The sequence below is a fragment of the Carcharodon carcharias genome, chromosome 20 (genome assembly GCF_017639515.1).
Source record: "Carcharodon carcharias isolate sCarCar2 chromosome 20, sCarCar2.pri, whole genome shotgun sequence".
Lineage (NCBI taxonomy): Eukaryota > Metazoa > Chordata > Chondrichthyes > Lamniformes > Lamnidae > Carcharodon > Carcharodon carcharias.
Window position 1 is genome coordinate 84,802,090 of NC_054486.1, and position 13,406 is coordinate 84,815,495.

Consider the following 13,406-nt stretch of genomic DNA (forward strand, 5'->3'; position numbering starts at 1 on the left):
GGTGTACCTACACCACATGGATTGCAGTGGCTCAAGAAGGCAGCTCATCACCACCTTCTCAAAGGCAATTACAGATGGGCAATAAATGCTGGCCTCGACAGCGGTGCCCATATCCCATGAATGAATACAAAAAAAATTACTAGGACATGAAATGCAGCACTGCTGCCAACTCCTCAGGGCCAGACTCTGGAATTAACCTCCCTGGCCATCTACTTCCATTCCTTTCTCTGGGTTTGTTTAGAGGGTCTCTTGTGCTCTGTGAAAACATTACTTCCCTCCTCCTTTCCACCTCCTCTACTAATGCTTCCAATATCATATTAGAAAAGCTGGTAATGCTCTCTCTTACCTACTGTTCCATTTACCTCTTCCTCCACAGGCAGACAGCACTAGCATCTGTGTAGTGAGTGCAGCTCCCCATTAAGAAGTGCAGGATAGCTGAAACACTTGGGAGAGCCATGCACGCTGCTGGGCCCCATGTTGAGTATGCTGTCAGCCAGCAGTGTGCTTGCTGCTAGATTGCATGCTGAAATCATTAAAATGAAGAGGAAGCAAGGACCGGGCGCAGGGACATGGGAGGATGGAGGACTGATGTGGGTGTACAATTTGTAACCACTGTGCTTGAAAATAGGAGCACTTGAATTTTTCCTCCACAGCAATTACTTATGCACCAAACTGACACCCAATTGTCCTGCTTGGACCCAGTAGGCCCTCTGCAGGCTACAGAGTGTGCGCATGGCCAAAACCAGGAAGACTGTAATGTACATGTCATTTTACTGTTCGAAATGCTGTTTGTATAGATAGTGGGCAATTTTGATGATGGGGAAATTGTTTTCATTACACAGCCATTGCTTGAAATTCTGCCCTTGCAGGCTGCTCCCCAAAGCCCTGCTGCCTGACATTTCATTGAAGCCAGTCTTTGACATGTGAATCATTGCAGAGTGCATCTGCTAACCACTATCAAGTGTGACATAGTTGCATGGCATATGTGTGAGCTATCTTTTGTTCACAGCCTGACTTACTCTGGGTTTTGGTGATGTACTGAGCTCAAAACACAAAACTTGGGAGGGTTGGTCTAAATCAGAATCAGCACAAACTGAGGTTCTCGGTGGCAGTTAGTGGATATGCTGAAAGAGGATTCCTGCATTTTCAATTAAATATTGAATGGCTCCAAGGTCTGAGAATAAAGCACTACATCTGGCAAGTGCTGTTTTAAAGACTGAGGGTGTGAGACACAAGGCGCTGACATTACTTCACTGTTTTATCTTTAAAATAAAGACCATCTTAAAATGACCAGACAGCAACACCTTGATGGTTTTTAAGAGTAAACTAAAGAGGAATAAATCCCTGGGTTCACATGAACCGTTCCCTGTTTTTGGCTTTTGTCATACTGCCTAGGTCTTTGCTCCAATTTATTTTTATTGCATTTTATTGAGGGGCCTTTCCTTGAAACTGTTGCCATCATGCTAGATAGGGAGGAAGAATGCCAGAAGTAAAATGGAAGAATTATAGACTGTGAAAGAGAGATAACATATTACTAATTAAATATTGTTCCTTTCCCAAAAGCAAAAGTGTGAAAATCCTGATTTGCATCCCTGAAAATAAAATGCACTTATTCAAAACACCTGGTTAGGAGCCTGGACACCCCAAGTAGTGCAGAGTCAGAGGTCAGGGTTAACACCGATCTCTATGGGGCTTTGAAGCTGACGTTTTACAGATTATATGTCTCGATACTTGTGGGGCATAGAGTAATAACTGGAACTCAGAGGCACCTATTTGTACTCTGGAATTTTATGAGCCCTTAGAGTATTTCTTTGAAGCAGGGATCAGGCAAAAAGGCACTTATTTTAATCTGCGGCACTGGTTACAATAAATCACAGCAATATCACCAGTTTTTGTGTGTCCAGGCTTTGCTCACAGGTTCTCTGAAAGTTTGGTCAGCTGATCTGAAAATCAGTGTTTGCACTTTGTTGCTGATTTTATTTTTAACTCCTGTTGCTCATGTGTAGGATTTTATTTTCAACTAGCTTGTCATTCAGGAATTTACCATTCCCTTCATATAATGGCTTCTTTCCAAATTTCTGCCTTCTTGGTTCTTAGTAGCCAAGGTGGTGCAGGCTGTAGCCAGCTGTACAGATAGTGACAGTGATGGCCCTTGGCCAAAACGCTCATTCTCCAGACAATTTTCCTTGCCTTACCTTAACCAGGATGACTGCGAGTCAGACTCAAACTGGAGTCTTTTATTTGAGGACCGAGTTCACAGTCTCCATGAGAATTTTTCAACCTCATCAATGATAGTGAATGCAGACAGAAAATTATTCTAAAAACACAATAAAAATAGGCACAAACAACAATGTCAGTGTGCCCAGCATCATTATGCCTTATTGTACGGTTCAGATTTATCTACTTCAATTTAATTAAATGTTTGTATTAAAATTTAATGAACAAGTTTTCATATTGCTTTTATATTAAAATCTGTATACGCCTTTGGACATTGGAAATTTTGAAATTGGAGGCTCAATAAGACTCAAAATCTGTTACCTTTATGACTTGTATCATACACCATTCTATGCATTGTATAACTATCTCACATATTGTAGAAACTGTGAATCTTCTGTGTAAGCTTAAAAATCAAAAACCCATCACCATAATATTCAACACTCCTGAACTCAACCCAACCATAATTATAAACCAAATGGAAAATTGCATCAGTGAGGAAATACTCCAACTTTTTCACACCAGGATCTTGGAACGTAGGGTGGAATTTTATAGCCCCATTGCAGTGGGGGAGGGGCCCATTACATTTGGCGAGCCATTCAAAAGTCCATTGACTTCACTGGAAATGTCAAATCCCAGTGGCGTAAAATTCTGCCCACATATCACCAGTCTAATGTCTTGTATGCATCTCCTAGGAAATGTCAAGCCAGGATTATTGTGTATCCCTTTTAATCTAATTTAACCAGATTAAGGGATGTATTAATGGTGAGGTTTGTATTCATCTACATCTGGCACTACGATCAGTTCCTGGATGCAACTCAACTGGACATTGATTCACATCCAGAAGGAGTGTTGCCTGGTCCACAGTCTGAAGAACCGTTTGCAGCTGACTTGCCATGTGCAGTCCTATCAACGCCAGCATATTCCCCGTTTGTAAAGTAAAAACAATTTTGATGGTCTTGATTTCTAACATTCATGCTCTTAATTGAAGCGTGTAACCAAGATATGTTCACCAAAACATTGGTAAGCTAGAAATGGGTGCAGCTGCCACAAAGCTCAGTCAAAAGTGTTGATGGAGAAAGAAGTTATTCAAACAACAGTCAAAGTGCCAGATATGAAATGTGTGCAGGTATACAACTGTCCTCGTCCACTAAAAGGGCCTCACGTGTCCCAGTGAAACACGTGTTAGTGCACTGTGTGATTTTGGTGCTTGCATGTTATTTTAAATGGATTTTGTGTTCATGCAGAAATGGTTATTTTCAGCTCAGCGTGAATAGAGAAAAACATTCTTTCATTCATCCACCAACAGAGAGCTCCTTTAAAGCAATCTTTTCAAATAAATCCAGAGTCTGATAAAAGGAAACTTTTCGTAAGTTAGGTTTCACTCAATAAAACGTGTATGTTTGGTGTTATTTTCTCTCTTTTGCTTTTGTCATGCAGTGCACCATTCTCAGCCGGCTGGCTGACTGGGTGACTTGTTCCTCTACATCTGCCAATGTCATTCTGTAAGCAGCTGTGAGAAAGAGCTGTCGGCAGTGACCCTTACTCCAAATTTTCCTCACTGTGCTTAAGAGTTATTTGCTAAGCAGTTCTGACAAAATGGTTTCTCCGTATTGGCCCTAGTCACAACCCGTGTTCCTGTGTCAGAGCTCATTATGGTGGACTTCCAGTCGTTAAGGGAGAGCGCTGTCAAAGGAGGAGATTCCAGCCTGTGCTGCAGCACCAGGTCATCCATTGTCGGACAGTAAGAGAGATGGAGTACACACAGGTCAGAATCTACACCCACCGAAGACTTTGACCGAGTTCGCAGTAGGCAAGTATTGGGGATGTAATGGAGAGAGACAAGGCCACCTCCATTCAGGGAGATACCTCACAGTTGTTTCCTACCCTCCGTCTCTCACTCTCAATCTCTCCGATTCTCACTGTGTCTCTCTCTCTCTCTCTCTCTGCGGTTCCCACTCTGTCTGTCTCTCTCTCTCTCTCCAATTTCCACTCTGTCTCCCTGGACAGAATTATCCATAAATGAGACTAAGTGAGGTGGCGCTCACCCCGCTGTCTGGAATGGTGGGAACGCGCACCCAATTCTGCACTTGGAGCCTCATTAATTATGCAAAGGCGCATGTCAGTCCGAATCACTTGGCGGGTCAGGAAGAGGATGAATGATCTCATTCGCTCCACCAGGGTAAGTCATCCTTCATCTCCTTCCAATATCAAACTCTCATCATGGCATCATGTACACAAACAGCTACTGTTTTCAGGGATCTCACACAACCATTAGCTGGGGACACATCTCAACACTCATTCTCTCACCAAGACTTTTACATCACCACCATACCATCTATCATGTTGCTCACACTCCATCCTCTGGCCTTCCTGGGGAGGGCTCACCACACACAGGGGACATGCAGCTCACCCAACCTCTGCTCCACCCCTTCTCAGCACATACCTTTCTTTTTTCTTCGTACAGGCCAAGCTGGTGCACAAACAGGCACGACAGAGCACAGACCAGGGGAGAGATGGCCAACATCATTACCCTCAGTGAGTTTGAGGAGGCTGCAGCCGAGCTGGCTGGGGGAGGACAGGGATCGCTCCTGTGGGGCAGGGGTGATCGGCCTCTCCCACCAACCCAGTACAGATCATAACTCCATCACTTCATCAAATCCTGATAATCACAGCTAACTCATGCTCATTAACTTAAACTCTATTTTCTATTTTCTAGGCACCAGCAGATCGAGGCCCCCAAGCCAGTCCAGCACTTGTGCGAAGCCCCAGACTACATCCGAGCAAGAAGCTCCAGAAGAACTGTCCTGGCGCTCACACACACCCTCCCCAGCTCAGAGACACACACACCAGTGGGGCACAGCTGTAGATTAGGCTCGGGCTCAGTTCCTAGGGAACACCTCACTGACACGTCCCCGCAGCAGTCGGAGGCAGGGACAGCCCAGGTCTCCAGCACTCGGAGGACTACTGGAGACCAACCACCCAATCAGTCCGAGTCAGACAATGAGCCTCTGGAAGCAGTTGCCGAATCAGTGCTGGAGATGCAATGACAGGCGACGGAACATCAGGCAGAGATTCGACAGTCACTCAGCAGACTAGAGGGAGCAATGGAGGAGGCCATTTGAGTTCTGTCTGATGTCGTGGGTCCAACATGCAAGAGCCTCAAGGTCACTGCAGGAAGTCTGGCGACCGCCATGGAGACCTTGGCCCAGCAGTTCTTGCCGGATTTGCGCTTGGCCCTGCACCCCATGGCCACACAACTTGATGGGCACCATCAAGATGTAGGCAACATGGGGATGAGGCATCTTGACCCCCCCTCCAAGTGTACCGTCTCCTGCAGAAATCAGGGCGGAGGTCCTCAGGCAACCACAGGGAGGATGAGTGTCAGCCAGAAGCCCCGGGGGCCTCCCCTCAGGACACTCCAAGGGTAGAATTTTTAGGTTGGGGTGTGTGTGCGTGCCCAACCTAGTTGGGTACAAAAACGCATGAGATGACAGTTGGGCAAACGTTCCGACATCATCCTGCACTCATGCAATATTTCAGTCAGTGGGCGTAAGCAAAAGTCAGAAGTGCGCCCGCTGACAATTAAGAGGCCAATTAGTGTAATTAAAGTTGCAATTGTCTCGGATTTTTCATGGTCTGTCCAACCTTATGGTTGGTGGATAGGCGTATCGGCGAGGAGGACTTTGCATTTTTCATGAAACATCATCCAAGGGCAGGATGAGTTTTCTGTTGTTAAATAAAACAAAAAAATCTATGGACAGCATTTTTATCATGCATATGTTCAGGTGACTGATTGCAATGCTTGGTCATCTTTTTCCTGATTTTAAGAACTTTAATTGTTTTCAAGTCTTCAGCTCCCTGAGGCAGCTCTCTGCCTTCAGGGAGCTTTCATTCAGCATTTGCTCGTGCCCGCGTTTATGTCAGCGCTCGCCCACCTCCCACCCCCACCCTGGCAGTGCTGAGCATTTACACCGTTAAATGGCCAGCCAGCGTGAAATCGCAGTCGGAGGTGGATCGCGGTCGGCGGTCTGTTCCCCAGCCAATCCCAGACCTGCCAATTGCGCCTGCCCGCCAACCTAAAAATCCTGCCCCAAGGGTGTGCAGCTGCTCACAGTACCCTCTGCATGTGACCCCCATCCACCACTCCAGCTTTTCAGGTTGCCGAGGGCGTTTCTGTCCCTGAGCAGGTGACCCTTATCAGGCCTGGGCCCTCCAGGCCTCAGGCCACCAAAGAACATTCCCCAAGGTCATCACAGACATCAGGACGTAGCAGTCAGCAGGCTGCCCCCACGTCTGCTGCAGATGTCGGTGCTGCACCCAGGTGCAGAGCTAGAGTTAGGAAAGTTAAGAAAAATTGATGTCACTTTTGGGTCACAGGTGTGCTAAACATGTAAGTAAATCACACAATCAAATTGCATTTGATGGTTATGTGAATGTTCCTGTCAACTGAAGTTGTTGTGATTTTGTACTTTGGAATCCTCTTATTTCAATGTTTATCCTTGCTCCTATTTGATGATAGTGTCGCATTGTGAGATTCATATTCCTGTGATGTCAACCTCAGTTGAGCTATTCTCCACACCCTTGTGTGATGTCAGGGAGATGTATTTAAATCCTTAATGGAAATGTGTAATGTAAGCGTTTCTAACCCTTCTTCCTCAAGGAGTACCGTTGAGTGAGGGCAGTTGATCAACATTGATAATCTAGTGGCATTTGTGTCTCCTCAGTGCTAGTGGCAGAAGAAAAGACATGCACGGGAGGAGGAGATCCCTGGGCATGTCCACATCTCAGTTGCAGCAGTGTTTGCATCATTAGATGGCAGCAAAGGTTTCAGGTCTTCTCTCACATCACTCTTGTTCCTAAGTGGACTTTCAATTCCCAGAGTGGCCCCATGGATCAAAGCAAAGATCATGGCCTAGTGATTCATGAGGTAAGTGTGAATGCTGGACTAGCTCTCGCTGCAAGTTGGTGGACATTCCCTGAGTTGAAAGAAAACGGCATTGAGGGCCAGGGGAGATTTGGCCATATTCCCTCACTTGACTTTACTCTTCCTGGAACCTGTCAGAAATTAATGTATCACAGGCATATCTCCCACGTCCTTCCTCCATATTGTGATCGCGTTCATACTGACCCTCAGCATCCTCCTGAGGTTCTTGGGTTTCCAGATCTTCGTCCTCCGATGAGCTCTCATGCTCCTCCAGTTCATCCTCTGGGTGGGTGGGTATGTGTGTGTGTGTGTGTGCGGGGGGGGACCTCTCTGCATTATCAGATTGTGAAGGGCACAACACACTACGATGATGCAGGAAACCATTGGGAGTGTATTGTAGTGAGCCACTTGGGCGGTCCAGGCATCTGAAGTGCATTTCAGAAGCCCCATGGTCTGCTCTACAAAGGAGCATGTGGAGCTGTGAGCAGTGTTGTACCTCTCCTTGGAAAGAGTCTGAGGGTGACGCACAGGTGTCATCAACCAGCGTTTCAGTGGGTACCTCTTATCCCCAAGCAGCCATCCCTGCAGACATAATGGCCCCTTGAAAATCCCAAGCACCCGGGAGTGACTCAGGATGTAGGAATCATGGCAACTCCCAGGGTACCGTGCACAAACGTGCAGTATGTGCTTCCGGTGGTCACACACCAGTTGTATGTTGATGGAATGATAACCCTTGCAGTTTATAAACATTAGGGCCTGCTGCCATGGAGCCCAGATAGCCACATGGGTGCAGTCTATTGCACCCTGCACTCTTGGGAAGCCTGAGATGGTGGCGAAGCCGGTGAATCTCGCAGCCTGGCTACCTTCATCCAGAGCAAACCTGACATAATGATGGGCCTTCCTGTAAAGGACATCTGTGACCTCCTTTATGCATCGATGTGTTGCGGACTGAGAGATGCTGTACAGGTCACCTGTTGATCCTTGGAAAGAACCAGAGGCCAAGGAATTGGGTGCAGTGGTCACCTTCAAAGCCACTGGCCGGGGATACCCTCCAACTCCATGTGGCATCAGGTCTTCATGAAGAATGTGGCATATGTGATGTACCAGTGCTCGGGGCAAGCAAAGATGTGCACAGCATTGCCTCTCACTCATTTGTAAATAGGAGACTCTTCTACAATAAACCCTCGGTCTGGCGTGCCACCCTGTTGCCCACCTGATCCTCCTGTTGATGCTCTGGCTCCGCTTGACCATGCCCCTCCTGCTGAAGCTGTGTGCAGAGTCGCCTCTCCCATTTCATTTGACAAAGGCAGCATTGAGACCTGGATCCATATCTGCTTTTGCCTTCTCTCAGAAAGAAAACATTGAAGACATAAATGATTTAAGGCTCAAGAAAGCGAAGCCCAGAGGATGACACGTTTGGAGACTCTAAACATCCATAGCTTTTCCTGCCCTACTTGCATGGCTGCCTTGTCCCTGAGACACTAGCAAACACATCTTTCCCACTCTGACTCACCCCTGAACCAGCCCAGGGCAGTGACTCAACAACCCAAAACTTTGGCCAACTCCCAGGCTGAGGCTGTACCTGGGCCTGGAGCCTGGGCCTCTCCCTCAGTCTTCAAGGGCTGGACCTCTGTCCTGGGACACCAGTGGAGCTGGGAGGAGGAGGTGGGGTGGGAGGTGAGCGGCTGATGGAGCCGCTTGTCCTACTCCCTTTCTCCCCTGCCCCGGGCTATTCACACTTCACCACCTGATGGCAACTGGCAGCTTCCCGTCCCTACCCTGTGCTCCTGCTCCTGGATCTCAGGACTCGTTATCTCCTCACAACCTGGGCCTCTGATGACTGTGGTTGAGGCTCAGGCACTAAAACATGGCAGCGGCTGGCTCAGAATGCAGCAAGAGCAGGGGTAGGGCTGGATCTCAACAGCTCTCAGGAGTTGGGCTCGGGAGTGCGAGGCCTAAACTGGCGGAGACATATGCATCATGTACACATGATATAATTTTTGAAATCTCACCACAGGCCAGATGAAAAAGTGCAACCCGAGGCCAGGTTTTCCCCATCCTTGTGCTAAACCATCTTCCTTAAGTTTAATACTCCCCCCACCACCCTAGCTTTTCTTTTCCTCCTGCATTGGACATGGAAGCTGTGTATCAAAATTACTGATTACCAACCGCTCACCCAAAGGGATGTTGTTTATTAACTGTAAGTGTTTACATGGAGACGTCAAATGTGAGCCCCATCCTGCCCATGAATGTTTGTTTACAGCAGGAGTGATCAGGAACAGGAATTCTGGAATCATTTCCCCTTCCTTCCTGCCTTTCCTAAGGGTGCTGAAGCCAATTGGTAACACGCATACTGCCAGATCAATTTGAGGCCTGGTAACATTACAGACTGGGGAATAAACCTGGAATTTCCCTAGACTCTAGTTCAGCTACTCACTGGAGAATTCACTGAGCTTTTGGGGTAGCATATGTTCTTTCATTTCAGCTCCAAGTATAAGTAAGGAATGCTTACAGGTGGCATATGGAACATGCCTGGCATGTTCCATTCTGAAAGGAACACAGAGAATGACGAGAGGGAAGTATTTACATTTGGTGTGAAACCTTCAGGTGCATTTTGTGTGAGCAGAACATGAGGACCTGCAAAGCATGGACATCTTCAGAGCCCAGCGTCTTGTTGAAGGAAAGAGATGTAAAGCTTGAGAAAAATTATTGTAATACTGTGTTCGGGTGATTCATTGCTTGTTTTGCAAAAAGGCCATATCGTCCATTATAAAAAATCAAGTGTTTAAGATCTAAAGACTGATTTATTGCTCTGACAATATAATTTGCATCAATATGACAATCTCTTTTTTCCTGTCCTCTTTTTTCTGTTAGATGGTTACAGTGCAGTAACAGGCTATTAGCTCATGATTTAGGTACCTGTGATTCGCTCCACAAGAGACTAATTTAATCCCATTTTCTTGTTCTCTATCTCCTTTTAATATTCTTCTTTTTCCACCAATTAAGTAAGTCACTCTGATTTGACTAAGGTTTTTGACAGAGATTTCCACACTCTATCAACTTTTCGTGTAAATACATTTTATCAACTTTCTCCCGCTCCACCCTTTCTGCTATTTCCCAAATTTGGGCCTGCTCCTTGTTGACTTGTCAACCAGTGAAAACACTTATTATGATGTTGCAACCCTTCATAATCTTGAAGATCTCCATCAATTCTTAACCTTCTCAGTTCTAATGAAAAAACCCAATCTTCTTTAGGTTCTCATCATAACTGTAATCCCCCATCCCAAAAACAGTCGAGTGAGTCAATGTGGCACTTTGTCCATTGTTCTTATATTCTTCCTGTAGTGGGGTGCTCAGGACAGTGCACAATATTTGTCTGTCATTTAGCTATGGTCTCGTACAGGTTCAACATTGCCTCCTCGCTTTTGTAATAATGAATCTAAATATAAACTTAAATGATTTCACTTGCCATTTTGGCCTTCTCAACCTCATCTTTAAATCTTTGCATGGCTGCAGCCCTCCATAAATCTGTAACATCCTCAAGCCCTATAACCCCCTCCTGAACTCCCTGTTTCCCTGACTCTGGCCTCTCATGTTGTACCTTGACTTTTCCCAACTCCCCTGTAGTGCCAATGGTAGCTATTCCTTCATCCTTTCATTCTGAAATTTCCTTCCTACCTCTCCTCCTTTAAGATATTTCTTTCAAATCACAACCAAGCTTTTGGTTACCCCTTCTAATATTTTATTCTTTGGCATGGAAAGCATTTTTTGACTTACTTTCTTTATATTGGATTGCATTTTTTTATGACATGCATTGTAACTACTTTTTTTTAGTTTTAAATTTGATCTAATTTCCCAATTAATCCACGGAAACCAGGTCTTCAATGCACTTCAATTTTCCTTACTGGAATGTTTGATTTGTAACCCTTTCCATGTCTTGCTTAAATATTATCTATTGCTGATCAATGGTTCTGTTTGCCAGTTCCATTTAATTTGGACATTTAATCATTTAATCTCTTTTACATGGCTATTTGCTTTTCTTTTCAGTCAAATTCCCTTGTCTTTGATTTTTCTTTTGCCTTTTCTATTCATGCAGTAAATTGATATCTATTACAGTCACAACATCATAACTACTTCTAGGTCACCTATTTTCTCCACTTCATTGCCCAGAACCACGTTAAATAGTGTTTCTTTTATTTATTGGAGTAGCAATGTATTGACTGAGAAAACAGTCTTGAACTCATTTGCAAAATAATGCTGCCTTTGCACACCAATCACTTTCTCTATCCCAGTCTATTTTTGGTTAACGAATATCTGCAATTACAATTCTAGTATCAATACACACTTCTGTAAGTTGCTCACAAATTTCATCCTCAATTTCCTTTCCACAGTTCCTTGCTCTGGAATATACTCACAGTAATCAAGCGCACTTGTCTAACTTTTCATAACTTTTTGTACCTATCTGTGTCCTGTTATCTTTACATTAGCAATTGGGTAAAATTTCTGTTTTCACTACATTTAACATAAAAGTAGATTGAAGTTAATAAGTGCTACACAACAACTTTAAACTTCCCTCTATTTTCACTAATATGAATGAGGGCTGTTTTTTCTGTCCTATGTATATATCAAAGAACTCCTCCAGAATAGTAGTTGGATATCTACAGTTGAAAATGCAATGTTTTACAGTTGTTTGTGTGGTCTGATTTTTCAATCAACTAATGTAACGAGTTGTGATCTCTGCCAAATGATGCATAACATCCAAATTTAGACTGTTGAGAATTCCATCTGTTATTTTATGGCTCTTCTATCACCGTGCCCTATGACACAACCCATAACACAGCTTCATCCTTATAGATGTATTCTGTGAATGTTGTGATATGTTATTTGTTTTGGGGTTTCGAAAGACTGTATTCTCTTTTTAAAATTTAATCTGTAGCAAGTTAACATCTTTAGTCCACTTAGTTGTTCGTTCTGTGGTGAAGACATGCAGAACACCTCACTGTTAGAAAACTGATATACAAAACCAACATGTATTGGGAGTTATGCGTCTTTGTTAACAGCTGCCAAAATTTACTCGTAGAGATTTCTAGTGCCAACTATCAAAGTAAAATTAGGAACATGTGTTCTTGGGTTAAATAACAATGAGTTATTCTACAGAAATGCAGCTGCAGCTCTTGAACAGTCAATATTTGAAGTGTTAGAATTCTATCTTCAGTGTAAATTGTGTAATAGTTTGACAATACCCAGAAATGAGTGATAAAATAGTTAATGTTTTGTACAACTTGCACCCTCAATGTACTTTATATCACTTTGACCTCTGCAACTAATGTTAATTAACTTGTGTTTAAATCCTACCTTGCCTTCAATCCTCTCATCTCTGTAGCCCTACAATCCTGCTAGAATTCTGCATTCCTCCCACTCTGATCTCTTGTGCATCTCCTTTTGACCGACTATTGGCTGCAATGCCTTCAGCCACCTAAGCATTTGAATTCTCACCATGGCCTAAACAATGCTGCAACTTCAACACTCTCTCCTTCTTTAAGCTGCTCCTTAAAACCTACGTCTTTGACTAAGCTTTTAGTCACCTGCCCTAGTAGCTCCTTCTTTGGCTAGATGTCATTTTTGTCTGATTTGTCTGTAATCAGTCAAAACTCCCCAATACATGTTGGTTTTGTATATCAGTTTTCTGACAGTGAGGTGTTCTGCATGTCTTCACCACAGAACGAACAACTAAGTGGACTAAAGACATTAACTTGCTACAGATTAAACTTTAAAAAGAGAATACAGTCTTTCGAAACCCTAAAACAAATAACATCTCACAACATTCACAGAATACATCTATAAGGATGAAGCTGTGTTATGGGTTGTGTCATAGGGCACGGTGATAGAAGAGCCATAAAATAACAGATGGAATTCTCAACAGTCTAAATTTGGATGTTATTGTCAAGTGCCGTGAGACATTTTCCTACCTTAAAGACGTTCAATAAATTCAAGTTGTTGTTGTACGGTGACTTTTTCCAGTCAGCCGTCTGTAAACAGTAAGCAACTGGATGGCATTGCGGGAGTAATGGTATTTTTCCAAAAACATTGGTTTCATTGGTCTGTCTATCTTGGCTACAACAGTGAATAATAACAGAAAAGGCTGCACATGGGCGGGATTTTTACCTCATCAGACGGGCACGGTGGGCGGGCCCAGGAGAGGTCACAAAGCCGACTGGCAACTGCTGACCACCGCCCGTGATCAGGCCCCAACCTCGATTTCACA